This window comes from Pelophylax lessonae, assembly GCF_965119305.1.
Source record: "Pelophylax lessonae genome assembly, chromosome: 5".
Taxonomy (NCBI): domain Eukaryota; kingdom Metazoa; phylum Chordata; class Amphibia; order Anura; family Ranidae; genus Pelophylax; species Pelophylax lessonae.
In genome coordinates, this window is record NC_138772.1 from 63,149,631 (window position 1) to 63,170,352 (window position 20,722).

Here is a 20,722-nt window from a genome sequence, read left to right on the forward strand (position 1 = left end):
CTGGAGGTCTGAAAGAAGTGAAATGAACTGTTAAAGGTGTAGAAGGTTTTCCAGATAGAGATTCTGCCTTCTTTTTCATGGGCAAACAGCTTTCCCCCAGTGTTTTTCATAATTAGGTTGACTAGAGATTCATAAATAAAGCCTTCCCCATGAAAGGGCATACGCTAGAGCATTTCTTGAACAGATGCTCCACACACCACAGGGTCACCACAGGCATGATTTCCAGCTGGAGGAAAGAGCGATTCAGGATTGTGGGTCATAACTTTGGACCAGACAGCTAAGGCCTGGCAGACAAACATGGTTGCAATGTTAGGTTGCCGGGCAAGACCTGCAAGGGGAAATAAGGCCTTAGAAGGGACTTATAGCCTTTTATTCACCAAGTCTTCAGAACTGGGAATCTCCTCAACAAGAACAGTCAGAGTCTTGTTAAGACAGGGAATGGCTGGGTCCACAACAGGAAAAGACCACTTTTTTTAGGAACCCTTCCTCCATAGTGTATTGCTGGACAAAAACACTTAGAAGGAGCAAAGACCTTTTCCAGGTTAGGCTAAATATACTGCTCAAAAAAAATTAAAGAAACACTTTTTAATCAGAAAAATAGCATCAAGTAAATAAAAATCCTGGGATATTGACCTGGTCAGTTATGTAGCAGAGGGAGTTGTTAATCAGTTTCAGCTGCTTTGGAGTTAATGAAATTAACAGGTGGACTATATGGGCAACATTGACACAACCCCCAAAACAGGATTTTTTTCGGTCTGTTTTTCACTAGGTTTTCATTTGGCTAGGGTCAGTGTCACTACTGATAGCATGAGGTGATACCTGAACTCTATAGAGGCTTCCCAGGCAGTCCAACTCCTCCAGGATGGCACATCAATACGTGCCATCGCCAGAAGGTTTGCTGTGTCTCCCAGCAGAGTCTCAAGAGCCTGGAGAAGATTCCAGGAGACAGGCAATTACTCTAGGAGAGCTGGGCAGGTCCGTAGAAGACCCTTAACCCATCAGCAGGACCAGTATCTGCTCCTTTGGAGGGCAGGATCTCTCAGTACTGTTGGCAGTTCACAAGCTGGCCAGCCCACAGGACCGAGTTTATGATCCGCCATAGTAGTGAAGTGTAAAATTCTGGAGCAGGAAGGGTTAACAATGCCCTGTGTGACTGAGGCACTTGAAAGAGAACAGGGAGCGCAGGGAGCCCAGGGACCATCCAGAGGATCATAGAACTGATATAGGTGCACAGAAAAAGCAGTGCCACGGCCATAAAGGAGAACTTGTACAGGAGCAGAAAGGCCCAGAGTCTGTAACGATAGGGAGTTGTGACTTGGCTCGGGTGCCCCCATGACAAGCTGCTTGCTGTGGGGACACTCAACAGGAGGGAGGGGCCAGGAGCAGAGAAGAGGGACCTGAGAAGTGGAGGATCCGGGTCACTCTGTGTAAAACCAACTGCACAGAGGAGGTAAGTAGAACATGTTTATTATTAATTTTTTTTAAACTGGACTTTACAATCACTTTAAAGCCACAAGGTCAGCACGACAACCAGTCAATTAGCCTGTTTAGAAGAAGAATAAAGCAATAGCAGCCTTCATATTTTTTCAGTCCAGGTTTCCTTTAAACGCAGCCCATTTTCACCCCCCGTGTGTTATTTTGCTTAATTCCACCAGCTGTTGTCTATTGGCAAACAAAATGAAATTATCATTGTGTCCTGTGGCCATGAATTCAGCATCTCCATCTCCGGCTCATTTTTTCGTCTAACTGCAAAGATACGTTAACACTCGATATTCACTCCCGCCTCGGGGAGGCATTACCGCAGATGAGACACATTGCGAAGTTTTGTTTTGCAGTCTGATATAAAGCAGCACAGAAGGACTGTGTTCAATAAGGCAGCCGGCAATGGATAACGTGTTTAATTTTCTAATTTAAATGGGAGAAAAAAAAAAAGGCCTACGAGTCAAATGTTAAAGCAAATTAAAGCATATAACCTACGCCAGTTAATTAGAACTTGCCTGTCCTAGCAAAGCCACTGAAACAAATGATGTGGGGCACAAATCGAAGCAAGGATGAGCGAATAAATGATCGGAGTGTTCCTAAAAACATTGGAAGGTAAAAGAGCACAAAAACACTTCAATTTAAATAATGAAACACTATCCTATAATTAGTGGCATGATGTAAATCTATTTATATAGCTATATATACAAACAGTATACTACTCTGTAGGTTGAAGTAGCATATTAGGTACACTCCATCCGGGAGTAAGTTACATGAATGAACTATAGCTCTTGAGATTTAAAGTGGTTGTAAACCTCTGACATGAAATTCGAGCAAAGCATATTCCTCTATAGCAGTGGTCTCCAAACTGAGGCCCTTGGGCCAGATGCAGCCATTTTCTTGCTTTTATCTGGCCCTTGGGGCACTTATCCTCCCTGATATGAGACAGTATAATGCTATCTGACACCAACAATGGGGCACCATTTCTCCCACTGACCCCAACAATGGGGCACTATTTCTCCCACTGACACCAACAATAAGGCACCATTTCCCCCACTGACACCAGCACTTGAGCACCATTTCTCCCACTGACACCAACAATGGGGCACAATTTCTTACATTGACACCAACAAAAGGGTACCATTTCCCCCACTGACACCAACAATCGAGCACTATTTTTCCCACTGACACCAACAATGGGGCACCATTTCTCCCATTAACAACAATGGGGTGCTATTTCTCCCAATGACACTAGCAATGGGGCACCATTTCTCCCACTGACATCAACAATGGGGCACCATTTCTCCAAATGACACCAACAATGGGGCACCATTTCTTCCATTAACACCAACAATGGGCCACTATTCCTCCCAGTGATGCCAACAATAGGGCACTACTCCTCCCAGTAATGCCAATGATGGGACACCATTCCTCCCACCAATACCAAATGTGGTGAGGTTTACCCTCACTGATGCTGGCCCCCCAGAAGTCTGAGGGACAATAAACTTCCCTTTTGTTTGGAAAGTTTGGAGACAACTGCTGTCAGTCACCTCATTAGGCCACAGCTAAGAGTGAGATTTTTATTAGCTCTGTTATCCTACTACAATTATTAGCAATTAATGGTTAGGATAGATGAAGTGTAGGCCTCTGAGGTTTAAACAGATAAAAAAGGTATAGGGGGCACCATCATCCTAATATTAGTTATCAAGAAAAGATTTAGGGGCATCCCTCATATGCTCAGGAGCTGAATGGACAATGTCGGTACCCAAGGATTACAATCACATACCTCTCAACTTTTTGAGATGAGAACAAGGGACACCTATCTGCAAAAGTATGTAGCCATAAGACACACCCCTGTCACGCCCCCTTAAAGGTGAATTATACAAAAAAAATGATTAAAATCCAATAGTGTTTTTTTTAACCACTATATTTCCTTTATACTGGCTTTTGATGTTTACAAATGCAGCAATTTAGAAATTGGATGAAAGGTTTAGCACTGGGAAAACACTTTTTGAAAGATAAATAGTGCATTTTATATACAACTATATAGATCAGACCAAAATGATGGACAAATGAGCAGGAAAGATGGACTTTTTTCCAAATCAGGGACAGTTGGGAGCTATGCAACCATGTTTTTGTTAAAAATTATATAAATTTTATTTATCCACAATAAAAATCAATCAAGACATATGTCCATAGGAATAAAAAGCATTGGTTAGTGCAACATTTCCAAAATCATCCCTATTGCGAGCTGGCGTTGCTGGGAAGACACTGAGAAGTGGACACAATTAGGGCCCACTACATGGGATTGTGGCGGCCACAGTTTTATTATTACAAGTTTTAGAAAATGTAAAAAAAAAAGCCTTTCCGTGCTTGTCACATAGATTTAGGCTGGAGACACGAGTGTTCTAGAAGCTTCTCCTCACGTGGGAGGAGGGCTATATAAGGCGTCGCATGAGGGCTCCCGCCGCAGCTGACCTGGAACAGCTTGGCGAGCTCCAAAGGCTAGAATACTTGAGCTATAAATCAGGAGCTCACCTGCCGGGAAAGGTCTTGAAGACGTCAATAAGAAGAGTCCTGGAGAAGGAGGCATCTGAAGGTGGGGAAGAATGGCTGCAGCTATGCCTGGAGGTAACAGATGAGGAGCCGGCACGGGAAGCAGAGGCGAAGGAAGAAGCGGCAACAGCACAAGATGCGGGAATGGATGCCAAGTTGGTCTTACCTCAACCCACAAGGCCCAGCAGGAGTCAGCGGAGCCTCCCGCCGTAGCGTCCGAAGGCATTGGCTGCGGAGTCCCGCCCACAGGAGGAGGAGGCGGGTGTCGTCATGGCAACCCAGCGTTCGGGCCAGAGGCTTTGGAAGGAGGAGGAGGGCCGTCTTGTCATCCCCATCCTGTAGTCGTGAGGGACATGGGAGGGCACAGCGGTCCCCACTGGCTGACAGAGCTTGCCCCCCCCCCCTTTTTTGTCTGAAGGCTACGGGCAGGCTTCCTTGGTTGCCGAGCCAACGGCATCTCGGGTTTCTAGGCTGTCCAGGCTGGATACTGGGATGGCTTCACAGCTGTTTGAAGCTCTGCTAAATACAGCTGCTGCAAGTATAGAGGCTTTAAGGTGAAAATATCCCAGTTGTTCCTATTTCTGCTGAGACCCCTCAGGCTGGTGAATCGTCACAGCTACAATTACTTACACAGTAAATTGCGTCTTTATCTAAGTTTACTGATTCCTTTTCCACTCCTCAGTCAAAAGCTGTGCCTACTTTTTCTCCTGCTAGGGTTTGGTCAGCTCCTGTTGAGAGTTCTACTGTAGCTCATTTATCTAATGCCACTCACTTACCTAGCATTAACCTTTTAAAGGAAGTGGACATAATACATTTAAATGTTTCTTCTGTACCTAATACTTGTTATAAAGAGGTAATGCCATGTGAAATTTTCCCATTTGGGTTTTCATTTGACTAACTCAAAAAAAGAAAAGATATGAAGAGGGGAGTTTATTGAATTATTGTCTCTATTACCTGGTTCAGAAGAATTTATTAATAAAAGTCAAAAAAGATCTGAGTATACAAAAGAAAGGCGCAGAGCTGCTCCTAGGTCTTTTCATAACTGGTTGCAGGCTTTCTGCATTTTGTCAGCAGTAATGGGTGAGAAATTCCCTAAGAAATGTAGTGGTTTATTCCAACATCTGGAGCATATACTTGAAGCCTATAAAAACTTTGTCGGATTTGGTTGGTTGAGTTATGATGAATCATTCAGCCAAAAAATGGCTGTTTACCCGAATCTCAAATGGGGAACGAAGGATGTTGGTTTATGGTTAAATCTTATCAGTTCCCAGAAATCACCTTCTCAAAACAACCTGTACTGAATTTGAATATTTCCTCGGTACATAAGAAGGGTGTATTTTACGCGTATAATGAATCCCAATGTAAATGGTCAATCACGCAGTTACAGGCATGAGTGTTTTTTCTGTTTTGGTACTCATGCTTTATCAAAATGTTTTAAAAGAACCTACCCGCATGCAAGGGACAATTCAAGAATGTATCATTGACTGCTTCTTTACCCAAACAGGGAGAAGGCCAAAATTATAATTGATGTTTTTTCTATAGGTCTTAAACTTCCTGTGTTTTCAGGTTCCGGTTGCAATACGGTTAAAAACCTTAAATCAGGTAAGTTGCATAGTCAAGAGGTTAGGGAGAAGTTGTTAAAGGAGATTTCAGCTGGTTGGGTGGCAGGCCCGTTTATCTTGCCTCCTTTCCAGAATTTTCGGATTTCTCATTTGGGCTTGGTACACAAAAAAGAGCCTAATACTTATACATCATCTTTCTTTTCCAAAAGTTAGTTCATTAAATTGTCTTCTGTAACTTATGCTACATTTGATGACGCTATCCAGCTCATTAAGAAATTTGGTCGGGTTGCTCTTCTAGCGAAATCAGACATTCAATCTGCTTTTACGTTATTGCCCATTGCCCCGGAATCCTTTAATTCATTAGGATATTGTTTCGAAGGTTCTTTTTTCTACGACATCTGCCTTCCTTTGGGGTGTTCATTGTCGTGTCAGTATTCTGAGACATTTGCAACATTCTTACAATGGGTTGTAGAGTAAGAATCAGGTTTGCGAAGGGATAATCCATTATTTGGATGATTTCCTTTTTATTGGTCCTTTGGATTCTCCTCTTTGTTCGCTAATGTTGCAATTGTATCTTTTTTTTTTTTTTCGTCTGAAAAAAGTATTCTTAAAGGAACTTCAATCCTTTTTAGGTTTACTCCTTTTTGCATCAAGAATTATGCCTGTTGGCAGGATTTTCTCCAGAAGGATGGCATTAGCTATGTCCAGTTTTAAATCCCCGTTTTCGCATATCCATCTTACTTCCGATCTCAAAGCGGATTTATTAGATTGGTCACACTTTTTATTGATTATAACAGGTCGGTATTTTTTCCAAGAGGATTTTGTTTTCTCAGCAGACATGGAATTGTCCACTGATTCTGCTGGATCTTGTGGTTTTGCAGCAATCTGGCACACCCAATGGTGCTGCGGTTCTTGGTCTCCTTCTTGGGTAGCAAACACAGCAACCAAGGATATAATCTTATTGGAACTTTTTTCCCATTATGGTGGCTTTTGAGTTATGGGGAGAATTTTTTGCTAATAAAAGGATCATAATTCATTCAGATAATAAGGGTGTGCTTTTTGCTATAAATTGTCTTTCATCAAAGTCTATTTTGGGTTAAGGCAAAGTTTTTACCAGGTAAGCATAATGTGGTAGCTGATGCACCATCTTGTTTCCAGATGGCACATTGTCATCAGCTTTTGCCAGAAGCGGATCTAGTTGGCTATGCTTGCTCGAGTCATCTATGGGATTTGCTTTACAGTAAACCCCCCTCCATTGCGGGGGTTACGTTCCGGACCCAGCCGCGAAAAGTGAAATTCCGCGAAATAGAAAAACCCTATTAAAATGCATTGTAGGCATGATTTTTTTACTGTCACTGTACGTGTAGAAGCATTTTAAGGTCTTTAAACACACTTTTAAAACAATAGAAACTCATTTAAACACATAAAAGATACTTAGAGACAGAGCAAGAGCTATGAAAAACACAAAAATCTTTCATTTTTAATGATTTATATAGTAAAATAATATTACAAAAAAAAACGCGAATTACCGGGACCGCAAAAACTGAACCGCGATGTAGCGGGGGATTACTGTAACTCCAGTTATATCTGCTATTCAGAATATGATTGCCCCAAAAACATGGACTGATTATTCGTCGCATGGAAAAGGTGGCTGGGTTTTAATGAAGACATGGGTCTGTCTGGTTATTCCCCTATAGAACAATCCATTTTGGCTTTCCTTTGCTATCTCTTTCAAGTAAAATTTTCATATAATCATATTAATAAGACTTTAGCAGTGATTTCTTTCTTCTTTAAATTTTATAATCTACCAGCCTGTAACAGTTTTTTCTCGGTTCGACAGGCTCAAAAAAGGTTATAAGAGATTAACTTTTAAACAAGATATGCGTAGGCCAATTTCGTTAGACATATTGAAGAGGATTTGTTTATCAACTTCTATTGTTTAAAATAAACAACAAAAAAACCTGCGCACAGTAAATGGTGGCAATAAAAAAATGAATAAGAATAAATAGCAGCTAGCCCAGGTCAATAGATAAAACCTATACATAAATATATAAAATAAGTGCAGTGCTAACAAATGATGTAAATTGAAAAAACATGATCATAAATTGCAAAGTTCATGTAAAAAATTCATAAAGTGTCCATAAAAAACAATCAATAAACCATGATCATAAAGTGCAAAATTCATGTATAAAATTCAGTGAACTGTCCATAAAAAATTGTGCAAAATGTATGGAATGTGATGATAAACTGAACAGACTCCGTGAAGAGAAGCACCACAGATCCCAGCATGCGTGAAAAGGATGATCTTCCCCAATCCTTAACCTCCCTGGAGGTATTCCCAAGGTGTGGCTTGGGGTTAATTTTCAGTAGCAAAAGCGGTAACCCCGAGCCACACTCTGGATTCCCCCGCAATGTTACTCACCTTCCCTGCGATCCCCCGCTGTCGTCCTCACACTCTCTCCCCGCTCTGTGCACAGCAGATTGACGGAACTTGCATTCCGGTTCTCTCCCTGCGAGTGTTGCGACGCAGAGGGGTGGAACCAGCGGAAAATTCAAAAGTGTAAATACGCAAATTACATGATAAAAAGCTGTGATCCTAAAAGGATCATACTGTATCATGGCATTTCCGTACAGGATTGCACCTGGATACTTTCGTGCCCTGCCTGTGTTTTTCCAGTGCTTTGTGCCTGGATAATTTTAAATGACCATGGCGTCCAGACAGCGTTTTTTTTTGCGCAAAAGCGCTTTTAGATGAACTGGAAAACAGCGACAGCAAAACGGAGTTACTTGAAGAACTGAGCGATAGCGATTCGTGGGAAAATTCGTCATCAGGTACGGAAAGTGACGAAATCGACGATTCTGATGTCTCTTTCTGGCACATAGCTCGTGGAATTTGGGAAGTATATCAAATTATTCTTCAGAATTTCCAACAAATTTTCCCACGAATCGCTATCGCTCAGTTCTCCAAGTAACTCAGTTTTGCTGTCACTGTTTTCCAGTTCATCTAAAAGCACTTTTGCTCAAAAAGAACGCTTTTTGGACGCCATCGTTGTCAATTTTCCAGGCACAAAGAACAGGAAAAGCACAGGCAGGGCACTGGAAAAGTCACCAGGTGCAATCCTGTGGTGAAATGGCATGATACAGTGTAATTTGTTGGGATCACAGCTTTGTATCATGTCATTTAGTGTATTTACACTTTTGAAATTGCCGCCGGTCCCCCCCCCCCTGCGTCGCAACGCTCGCAGGGAAGGGAACCAGAAAACAGGTGCCGGCATCGGCCGAGGACACAGCAGGAGGACAGCGGGAGGACGGTGGGGAGGACAGTGGGGGAGGACGGGGGGAGGACAGCGGGGGGGGGATGGCGGGGGAATCGCAGGGGAAGGTGAGTTTTAAAATGTAAAACAACAGATTTCCGTGCAAAACATTGTACCGTTTTTAGCACAGAAATCTGGACATAATCATACCGCCAGGGAGGTTAATAGGTGCAATCACCAATACTAGACAAAGGGCCGCTTACCAGAATCAGGTAGCCTCCAAAAAATGGAAAAAGCTTACAACGCTTTATCAGGTAAGTGTCCATGATATATAGAGACATCAATAGTATTCATTCAGGCGGATGTCCAAACAGTATAGGATTTCCAGTGTACATAAATAAAACAAGGAATCATAGCGTAATCCAATAAAACCACTGATATATTAATAAAAGAGTCCACTATTACAAATATCATATGCATAACAGCATGAAACGATCCAAAAGCAAACTGCAGCATTCCCAATAAAAAAAGCCGGCCAAAGAACGTGGTGATGTCACGTCTGGTCCAACCCCAACGCATTTCATCATATGTTTGACGTCATGCGTTGACAAAATGCGTTGGGTGGGACCAGATGTGACGTCACCACGTTCTTTGGCTGGCTTTTTTTAACTGGGAATGCTGCAGTTCGCTTCTGGATCATTTCATGCTGTTATGCATATGATGTTTGCGAGTGCACTCTTTTGCTGGCAAATGCAGCAGTTACAATGCTTAGCTTTGTAGCTTGAGAAATTATACTCCCGTCACGTATGATGAACGAGACCACGGTGCAACCACCCCACAATGGTGTGAAATGCACGTGCTTGCAGCACAGTGGTGGGTATTTAGGGGGTTAAAGCAATATATTGCCTACTCACCATCTGTCGAAAGCCTTTGAAAAGCGATCTGACCACAGATCGATTTTCAGAGGTGTGGCGGTTTTTGCTGAAAGCGTAAACTAGCTCAAAGGATTTTAAAGAGGTAGTAAAATGCCCTTTGAGTGCCTTTTTTCAATGCAGCCAGTATAATAAAGCTATTCATTACATTCTGCCTAGTTAGTGATCCCTTTGGCTGTTTCTTATTTTCTTCCTTCATGTCTGAAGCCGGGCCATCTTGTATATGGTCTTTCAAAGCAGCAGCGATGTTGGCTTCCGCCCGAGAGTGACATCATCGCAGCTCCAGGACACTCACAGCGCTGGAGCCGTCGAACTCGGAAGAGACGCCGAGGGAAGATGTGAGCTGCCTCAGCGGTGTCCGGGCGACTGTGTCGGGGCTTCGTTTTAAGGTAGGTATTTCATAATGAGCTAGTACGCGATGCAAACTAGCTCATTATGCCTTTGTCATGCAGGGTGTTTTTGTTTTTTTTTGAGGATACAACCGCTTTAAATACGGCTTTGAAATTTAAAAACAAAATAGAAAAAACAGAAGACAATGATGATAAGAAACAAGTCTTTTTTTTCTTCAGTTAATTATGTGTCAAAAATAAGCAGGCATCTGAGATGCTTATCTTCACCTATTATGCTGAGATTTATTAAAAAACAAAATTTAATATGCAAAGGAAAAACGAAAGAACAAAAACCAATTTCACAAACAGGACATAGATGACACAGTAATGATTTGTAGAATGCAGATCCTGTAAACGCACTGAAATGTGTAACCTGCAGTGACGTACAGCAACCAGACTAAAATCAAGTAATCTGGAATAGATGAAATTATGCACTTCACTTGCCCTTTTATTTAAATGATATCTAAACTCAATTTTTTTTTTTAGTTTTGTACAGTGTGGAGTTAGAACCCCTGTCAGTTTTTGTTTTGTTGCTGTGTCCCTGGTGAGGAGCTATACATTGTATATCTGGGGCGGCACAGTAGCCAAGTGATTAGCACTGCTAGCACTGGGGTCGCTGGTTCAGATCCCAACCACGGCACTACCTGCCTGGAGTTTGCATGTTCTCCCTGTGCCTGCGTCTATGTATGTATTTGAGTTAGGGACCTTTGATTGTAAACTCCTTGAGGGAAGGGATTAATGTGAATGTACAATATATGTATGTAAAGCGCTGCGTACAATTGATGGTGCTATAGAAGTACCTGTAATAAAAAAGAATGTATCCTGACAAGACCACTGTCTGATAGGAAATCCAAAATTGTCAAAAAACAGGAGGCAAGGGTAAATATTTTATTGGTGACACTCGTTGTGGTGACAACAGTTTAAAAATGGAATGCCCCTTACTTTGAAGAGGCTTTTTCAGACAGAAAGTGAAGAAAAATATCCCAAATAAAACACAGACAGTAAATAAATAAAACTACAGAGGTTATGCGCATCGCCGATACTATTTACAGTATACAGTGCCTTGAAAAAGTATTCATACCCCCTGAAAATGTCCACATTTTGTCATGTAGCAACCAAAAATGTAAATTAATTTTATTGGGATTTTGTGTGATAGACCAACACAAAGTGCCACATAATTGTGAAGTGGAAGGAAAATGATAAATGTTTTTCAAAATGTTGTACAAAAAAAATACCTGAATAGTGTGATGTGCATTTGTATTCAGCCCCCCCCCCCCCCCCCCCCAAAAAATCAATACTTTGTAGAACCACCTTTGGCTGCAATTACAGTTACAAGTTTTTTGCTTATGTCTCCACCAGCTTTGCACACCTAGAGTGACATTTTTGCCACAGATTCTCAATTGGTTTTAGTAGAGGTGGGGGACTCGAGTCACAAGACTTGACTTAAGTCAGACTTAAGTCACCAGTTTGAGGACTTGAGACTTGCGTGACTAAAATTAATAAAAGACTCGACTTGACTTTGACTTGTATTCATGACTTGAGACATATGACTCAAAATGACTTTACTTTTTTAAGTTAGTAAATATTTGCATTTTCTCAAGATGTGTTAAAGCAAAATGAATGTGCCTGTTATGTTTCTGACACCACAGTCACTTAAAGTGGAGTTCCACCCTATTTTTATACTTACCTCCATCTTCTCGCTCCGGGTCACCTGAAAAAGAAATGGATAATCGCATATTTTTTTTTTTTTTACTTACCTCGTAGCGAAGAAAATATACTTACCTTACTTCCTTCTTCCTCCTTCCTCGGCCGCGGCCCGTCGTCACTTCCTGGCTCTGCAATGATTCCTGGGAGCTGGACGTCATAGCTCCCAGGAATCATTGCGCCTGCACCGGCCCCGACGTCAGTTCCGGGTCGCGCGCGTCATCCCCTTCTAAACAGCTTCTGGGCATGCCCAGAAGCTGTGGAGGGATGACGCGCGCGACCCGGAAGTGACGTCGGGGCCGGCGCAGAGTATCGTGGGACCAAAGAAGGCGGAAGAAGACGCCGAAGAGGACGCGCTGGCTTCAAGCTGCCCACATCTGAGATGGCAGCGCTGGACAAGACGTTTGCAAGGTAAGTATTTGTCCTAACAGGTAAGTGCAACCCGGGACAGATCAGAGGCTAGCCATTGTGGAATGCACTAGCCCTGACTGTCCCGGGGGTATTAAAAAAAAAAAAAAAAATCCAGGGTGGAACTCCGCTTTAAAACACCTAATTTTTAGGACACTGTCTGTTTAACAATGGAAATACTGAACATGTTTTTAGTGACTGTGGTGTTGATGACCGGACGAAGGATTTTGAGCTGTTTGGCCATTCAAAGTGTTTCTTTAATATGCCAAGAAAAAAGCAGTTTTGTTAATGTTGAAAATAAAACAAAACCTTTCCTGACCACTGACTTTTAACTGATTTAAAGGTGAAAATTGGGGTAGATCAGTATTTTAACTTGATTTGTGACCTGACCAAAATAAATGACTTGACTTGCTTGACTTCTAGCAAGGACTCGACTTGACTCGCTTGCTTTTTGCCACAGTAACTTGGGACTTGCTTGACACTTGAAGGTTAAGACTTGAGACTTACTGCTTACTTACACGCGTTTGACTTACTCCCATGTCTGGGACTTAGGTCTGGACTTTGACTGGGCCATGTATGTTTAGAGTCGTTGTCCGGCTGGAAGGTGAACCGCCGCCCCAGTCTTAAGTCTTTTGCAGACTCTAATAGGTTTTCTTCTAAGATTTCCCCTATATTTGGGTCCATCCCTCTTCCCATTAACTCTGACCAGCTTCCCTGTCCATGAGGAAAAGCCTCCCCACAACATGTTTCGCCACCACCATGTTTCACGGTGGGGATGGTGTGTTCAGGGTGATGTGCAGTGTTAGTTTTCTGCCACACATAGCCTTTTGCTTTTAGGTCATAGGGTTCAATTTTGGTCTCATCTGACCAGCGCACCTTCTTCCGCATGTTTGCTGTGTCGTTCCCCTCCACACATGGCTTCTCGCAAACTGGAATTCTTATGACTTTCTTTCAACAATCACTTTCTTCTTATCACTCCTCCATAAAGGGCAGATTTGTGGAGTGCACAACTAATAGCTGTCCTGTGGACAGATTCTTCCACCTGAGCTGTGGATCTCTGCAGCGCCTTCAGAGTTACCATGGTTGCTTCTCTGATTAATGCTCTCCTTGCCCGGCCTGTCAGTTTAGGTAGATGCCCATGTCTTGGTAGGTTTGCAGTTGTGCCATACTCCTTCCATTTTCTGATGATGGATTGAACAGTGCTCCGTGAGATGTTCATTTGGGAAATGTTTTTTATAACCTAACCCTGCTTTAAACTTCTCCACAACTTTATCCCTGACCTGCCTGGTGTATTCCCTGGCCTGAATACAAATACATGCCACACTTTTCAGATATTTGTAAAAAAATGTAAAAAACATTTACGTTTTTGGTTGTAACATGACAAAATGTGGAAAATTTCAGGGGGTATGAATACTTTTTCAAGGCACTGTAAGTAAAAGCAAAACTTTATTTTTTTTTTTCTGTCTTAGTTTTAGATAGAGGGGAGAGGGATAACAACTCCTGTCAGGTTTTTGCCATATGTGCCCCCATTAGGGAGATTCACCCTCTCTATTAGTCCTGCTGTTTACCATGATCACCAAGAGTGAAAGTAAAGGAAAATCCAAAATTTTGGGTTGTCCCAAGGAATGGGGGGGGGGGGATCATTCAATAAGGGATACAAGTCCCTCTATTACCAGTTCTGCGTACCAGGACCGCCGAGGCCAGTCTGGTGACACCAGAATGACTGGAACACCTTCCGTTGCCACCCGGTGAAGGAGAACCAGGCAGGAGAACGAGCAGAGGGAAGGCATAAATCAGGCGATGCTGACTCCAAGGAGCCACCAGAGCGTCTGTGGCATCGGCCAGAGGATCCCGAGACCTGGCCACAAAACACTGAACCTTCCTGTTGAGGCGAGTCGCAAAAAGATCCACCTCCGGAGTTCCCGACTGGGCACACAAGAGACTAAAAACCTCCAGATGAAGGGACCCGCCCCTTGATCCAACACCTTGGACTTGCCCTGGTACAGGACATGTGCCTGGAGACACTAAGAGAGAGCCAAATTTGTGAAATGGCTCAACCGAATCCTCAGGTCCAATGACCAAGGATCCCTGTTCTATTATGTCAGAATCTCGTTCTGCAACTGTCTCGTGTGAGACTAAGCAAACGGGACTGCTTTGAAGGTTGAGACCATTAGACCCAGGGCCCTCATGCAGGCCCACAAGGAGGACTGATCAGTCTCCATCAGCAACCAGACCGCTCTTTGCAACTTCAGAAGCTTGTCCAAGGGAAGGAAGACCCTCGCCAAAGCAGAGTTTAGGATCAGCCCCAGATAAGTGACCCATACGGATGATGTCAGGGCAGATTTTTTAAAATTCTGAATGGTGATAGAGATGTTGTCCAGCAGATCCAAATGGGAGACTCTTCGCAACAGGAGATCATCCAGATATCCCACAACGGAGATACCTCATCGACGTAACAAGGCCAGCACAGGGGCTAAGACCTTGGTAAAAACTCTGGGAGCCGAGGTGAAACCGAAGGGTAAACGCCACAAATTGAAAGTGTTCCTCTGCCCCTGCAGAGCAGAGGTAACACTGATGTCCCTCGAAAATGGGTAAGTGGAGATACGCATCTTTGAGATCGATGGAGGCCAGGAAATCCCCCGGATTCAATGATGCCACCACTAATCAAATGGACTCCATTTGAAACTTCTGCACCCGCACAAAGCGGTTCAGAGCCTTAAGGTCCAGGATTGGACACACCTTGCCCTCCTTTCAGGGTACCGTGAACTGGTTTGAATAGAAACCTTGAGAGCATTCCTGCAGAGGAACCGGCACAATCACCCCTTGAGCCAGGAGACTGGTACAGCTTCTTGCAGATCCTTCAAACGCTCTGGAGACAGGTGAAGATTTGACTGAAAGAACCTGTCCCCTGGCTGGGACCAGAATTCTATCTTGTACCCGAAGCAAATCAGTTCGCGATCCCAGTCTTCCTGAATGAAGGAAGTCCAGGGATCCTGAAAGAAGCGCAGACGTCCCCCCACCCCTGAGACGGGTGGGGGCGCCCCTTCATGCTGAAGAGGACTTGTCAGCAGCACCAGACTGACCGGCCTTGGGCTTGCCCCAATGCTTTTTCGCTCCTCCAGAAGCTCTGAATGGCTTACCTTTTTCTTACACCCCGGAGACACGAAAAAAACACTTATGAGCAGAAAGAGAGGGACCCTGCTTAGGACAGGGCATCTTACCCTTGGAGGATTGAGGAACAAGACTACTCTTCCCGCCAGTCAGGCCTTTGATCAACTCATCCAATGGGTCGCCAAAGAAACGCTCTCCCAGAAAGGGGAGATCAGCTAGGGCTTTATTAGAAGCTTGGTCAGCCGACCAGCTCTTCAGCCAAACCATGCGCCTTAAAACAATGCCAACGGCCGAAACCCTGGCCACTGGAGGAACAGTCTTGGGGTCTAAAGACTCCCGCAAACCCCAAATCCATTCCATCATCATCTGTGAGAATAAAACAGACACAAAACACCGGTTTCAAAATATAACTCATCAGCACGAGAAGATGGCGGGAAAGGGATTTCACCCACCTGTCCATTGGATCCGTAAAGACCGGGGAATCCTCCACAGGCACAAGGGTAGATTGGCTTAATCTGGAAACAGGATGGTCTGCCTTAGGCGGCACCGTCCAACGGTTGGAAACCTTTTCAGCAAAAGGGTACCAGCGTTTAAAGCGTTTTGACACCACTAACACGTGCCTAATGTGCCACCATTGGTCATTCACAATATCATGAAAGGTGTCAGGACAAGGGAAAACCCTGTCAATCTTTGGAGACTTCTGGGAGCCAAAGGCCACCCGCGTCCCTGCCGGCGTGGGCTCATAAGCCAATTTTAAAGTATCCCGTACTGATATAATCAGAGCTTCCACTAAAGCGGGTTCCCACGCTGCAGCCAAAGAGGACATGTCCTCTTCACCACTGACTGCGAGGACAGCGACCCCTCAGGTAGGGGAGAGTCCGGGTCGACCACATCAGTCTCTGATTCAGAGGACATCTCCACAGACAGAGAAGGCAGCGGCTGTTTTTGGCCATCAACCTTTTTCATGAATAAATGAACTTTAGTCACCAGGCTTTCCAGGACTGCTGAAATCACGGCCAGCGACTGCGATCCGGACTGTCCAGGAGTCGCACAGAGGGGGTCTGAGGGTGACTGCACAGTTTGGGACTCCATTTTCCAAGTAGCAAAAAACGGAGTACTGTCACCTTAAGACTACTGATCGTGGCACCCACCACCGATTGCAGTGGTCTGCAGGGAACCTCCTCAAACTAAACTGACAGCAGAATGTGCAGGAATATGCCCACAGGGACCCCCAAGTACCGTACCACCTCAGACATACTGTCGTCCTGATTCTTCCAGGAGCATGGAGAGAAAGACAGGAAGTGACCTCAGGTAGCAGCAGGAAACCGAGGCACAGGAAGTGATGTCGCCTGAGAAAGATCACGCTGCTCAGCACAGCACAGGGGCTACGCAAAGATGGATGCCCATACAAATCAATATGAAGCTTCAGGGTAAATGGATGCCCCATACAAGTCTATGAGAGAGGTTTGCTCGTGGTAGGTGGACCAAAAAAGTGTGCCACATCCCTAAATACAATAACAAAGGAATATTCCCCTAGGTTTGGGATTTTTTAGGCACAAGTTTATAAATGATTCAAAGATCAATGCAGAAAATTATAACATTTATTAAAGTGATAAATAAAGTGGTGTAAACATTAAAAAGAAGAACATTACAGGCAATGTGTGATCATCAAGAATACAACCATATCCGTGAGATGACTCTAACCAGTACCCAATATATTTCGGGAAATTAGTTCCCTTCTTCAGGGGTGGTTTCAAAACGGAGCAGTGTTCTAATAAACAAAAACAACAGTATTATAATTATGCCATTGAACATAATAGAGGTATTCTATTAACATATACATCATTCATATACATATAATGTCTCGTAATCCACATATTATTAAAAAATCGGTTGCATAGTTGTTGATGTAGTTGGAAAAACAAACACTTACATGGTTAGTCTTGTGATAAAACATGAAGCCTGTAGGGTGATTAAAAACAAGCTGGTCTTCCACATATGTAAGTCCACCGTCCTAGATATTTGTGTATCCCATGGGTCAAAAAATGACCAGTATAATGGACTGTATCATGGAAAGGATCTTATTATAGGTCTTCTGTCTCCTAGTAGGTGTGGGAACCTGAAGTCCCAAAGCAAAAGGCCGAGACACCAAGAAGTAGACAATATGGACCAACTAAGGGGAGAAATATAGCATATAGGGAATATGTTAGTTAGTTTAGGAGTCACTAGAGATCTCCAAAGGATTTGCAGGGCATCTGGGTCATCGTAGATGAAATCCAGTGTGTCCTGTCATAATATATAAAAAAATAGCCAATTACCTGTATGGTCTTGGGCAGCAGGTAACACATATGAGGATCGACCAGCGTGGTCAGAAAGATGTGAGGATTGCAAGGGAGGTGTATGGATTTGAATATTACCTTAATTAGGTCCCATTGTCCACAGCTGGTGCTCTGCCTAACGGGGCTTCCTGGACAGCGGACGCCAGGAACAGCCCCGCCGCCGAGAATGCGCATAACATGCGTCATCGCGCCGGCGGAAACGGAAATGGCGTCCGCGTTCCACCGGCACGGGTCACGCAACCGGAAGTGGATAACCACATCCGGTTTACGAGTGGCCGGGCCCGCCCATGTCTGCAGAGAGCTGCAATGGGCAGGGCCGACCAGAGACAGCGAGCGCCAATACGGCGGTCTGTCTCACCCGTGCCAGGGTTACCATAGAAACCAGGAAGACAGAGAGAACGAGTATATTGAGTAATACATAAAAGTTATAAAGCTATTAAGGCATTATGGTGATTATCTCGCCAAATAAAGCCCAAATGATGTTAAAAGGAAAAGGATGATTATTTCGAATGGGAATTTATCATAGACTTGAAAATAAAATCTATGTAAAGATTATGTGCGGTGGACATTTAACATATAGGGGGACACAGCCTATGATTAATTACTCCTTTACAAATCTGTGTAAACAAGATGGTATAATAGTAGACATAATCGACATTGAATATTAGAGAGGAGGTACATATATATGGAAAGATATGCATCATATAAAATACAGACAGATGTATAATGCATCTATTTTTGTTTTTACTTTTCCATTCCACCTGAAGTGAAACCCTCCAGAAATGGCTTGAATGACAGGGTTCCATTCAAACCTGGGGGTTCAGTGGCTTTTAAGGAATGTATCCACCTCAACTCCAGCTGGAGGAGACTTTTGTTCCAGTCTCCTCCCCTGGGGCTAGGGTGGACACGATCCAATATTAGGAATTTAATCCTAGGGAATTTGCCTCCATGGACCAGACTCACGTGGCGTCCAAGAGGGAGTTCAGGGTCTGGCTTGCGCATGCTAAGAATGTGACGGTACGCGCGTCGCCAGAACTCCTGTTTTGTTTTTCCTATGTAGAAGCATCCGCATGTACATAGGAGTATATAAATGACACCGATCGTGCGACAATTTGCAAAGTGTCGCGCTTTAAAAATTTGACCATTCGGTAGATTGGGAAATTTTTGTGTCAACATAAAGCCACAATAGTGGCATGAACCACATATATAGGTACCCTTATATTTGCAACATGTCATATCACTACTGTTAAATTCACTCCGGACAAGCTTGTCACGGAGGGCCGGAGCTCTTTTGTAGGTAAAACCTGGTGTGTTGGAAAGGTATTGTCCTAGAATAGGATCGGAAGTTAATAAGTGCCAGTGTTTGGTCACTATTTTTTTGATCTTATTATGTTGGTACATATAAGGGGTGATTATCCTGATGTTATTAGTATCGTTGGTTTTCTTATCCTTGGAAGGATTAAGAAGTTCCCGTCTATCACTTAAGAGGGCCCTCTTATATGCCTTTTTGAGAGACATATTTGAGTACCCTCTTCGTGTCAATCTTTCACGTAGATCGTTTGCAGCGAGTTGGAAAGTTTGCAGGTCACTGCAATTACGCCTTAAGCGAAGATATTGGCTTGTTGGTATCGATCGGATTAGTGGCTCAGGGTGGAAGCTAGAGCCATGGAGGATGGTATTCCCTGCCGTGGGCTTACGATAGAGTCCACTGTGCAGGGTACCATCTTCTCCTCTAAAAATCTCAACGTCCAAAAACGTCACGCGGTTAGGGTCCAGATTCATTGTGAAGAGCAGGTTGAACTCGTTCCTGTTCATTCTTTCCAGGCAAGTATATAATAGTTCAAGGGGACCCTCCCAGATGAGGAACACGTCATCTATATAACGGGTCCACATAAGAATGTGGTCCGTATATATTGACATGGCCTCATCGTCTAGGAAGGAAGTCTCCCACTCCCCCAGGTACAGATTGGCGTAGGATGGGGCACAACAAGTGCCCATCGCTACGCCCTGCACCTGGAGGTAGTGGGAGCCATTGAACATAAAGATATTATGTGTAAGAATAAACCGTAAGAGGCTAAGTATAAATTCACTATAAGCATCACTCTGTACCTTCTGCGAAATAATGTGTTGGATAGCGGCCATACCTTTTGCATGGGGTATGGAGCTATATAAAGCTTCAACGTCAATGGTGACAAGTGTTGCCATGGAAGAAACAGGAAAGCCCTCAACCTTGCTCAAAAAATGAATCGTGTCCTTCGTGAAGGATGGTAAATCCTGTACGAAAGGTTGTAAATAATTATCCACCAAGCGACTGGCATTTTCAGATATAGACCCTCTCCCTGATATGATGGGTCTACCAGGGGGGTTAGTGGGGTTCTTATGGACTTTGGGAAGTCCATAGAACGTTGGTATTTTAGGGAATTTGGTACGAATAAAGTCCCACGTATGCTTGGTAATGATGTTATTTAAATAAGCTTGGTCTGTTAAGAGGTAGAACTCCTGATAGAATTTAGCCACAATGGTGGGGGTGATGCGTCTGTACCAGTTGATGTTATTGAGGATCTGGGTACACATCTGAACATACTGTGTATCATCCATTATGACAATATTGCCCCCCTTGTCAGCCTGTTTAATAACTATTTTTTTATTGTCAGAGAGTTTATTAATAGCTTCCCGATGTGAGGGGGAAATATTGGCATGGGGGGTGCAGTCAATTTTCATTTTCTCAATTTCACTAGTGACAATCTTCAGAAATGTATTAATGTTTTGGTTTTGGATGGGGGGATAAATAATTAGCACATACTAATATTATTTAATACTCATACCTTTTTGTGTAATCTAGACATTCGACACTCTCTTCACTGTTGCAGTATATTAGAAATGTCTGGTTTTATTGGGGATGACTGGAACACCTTAATGGCCGGCTACTTGGCCGAATATGAACACAAAGAGTTCATTGAAACTGAACTAGCCTCTCTGTTGTTCCAA

At 43.5% G+C, this 20,722-nt stretch overlaps 1 protein-coding gene across 2 annotated transcripts in view; it reads right to left on the bottom strand.

The window, feature by feature from the left end:
- Nucleotides 1-20,722, bottom strand: part of RUNDC3B (RUN domain containing 3B) — a 356,443-nt gene that overhangs the window by 246,153 nt on the left and 89,568 nt on the right. The window lies entirely within an intron of this gene.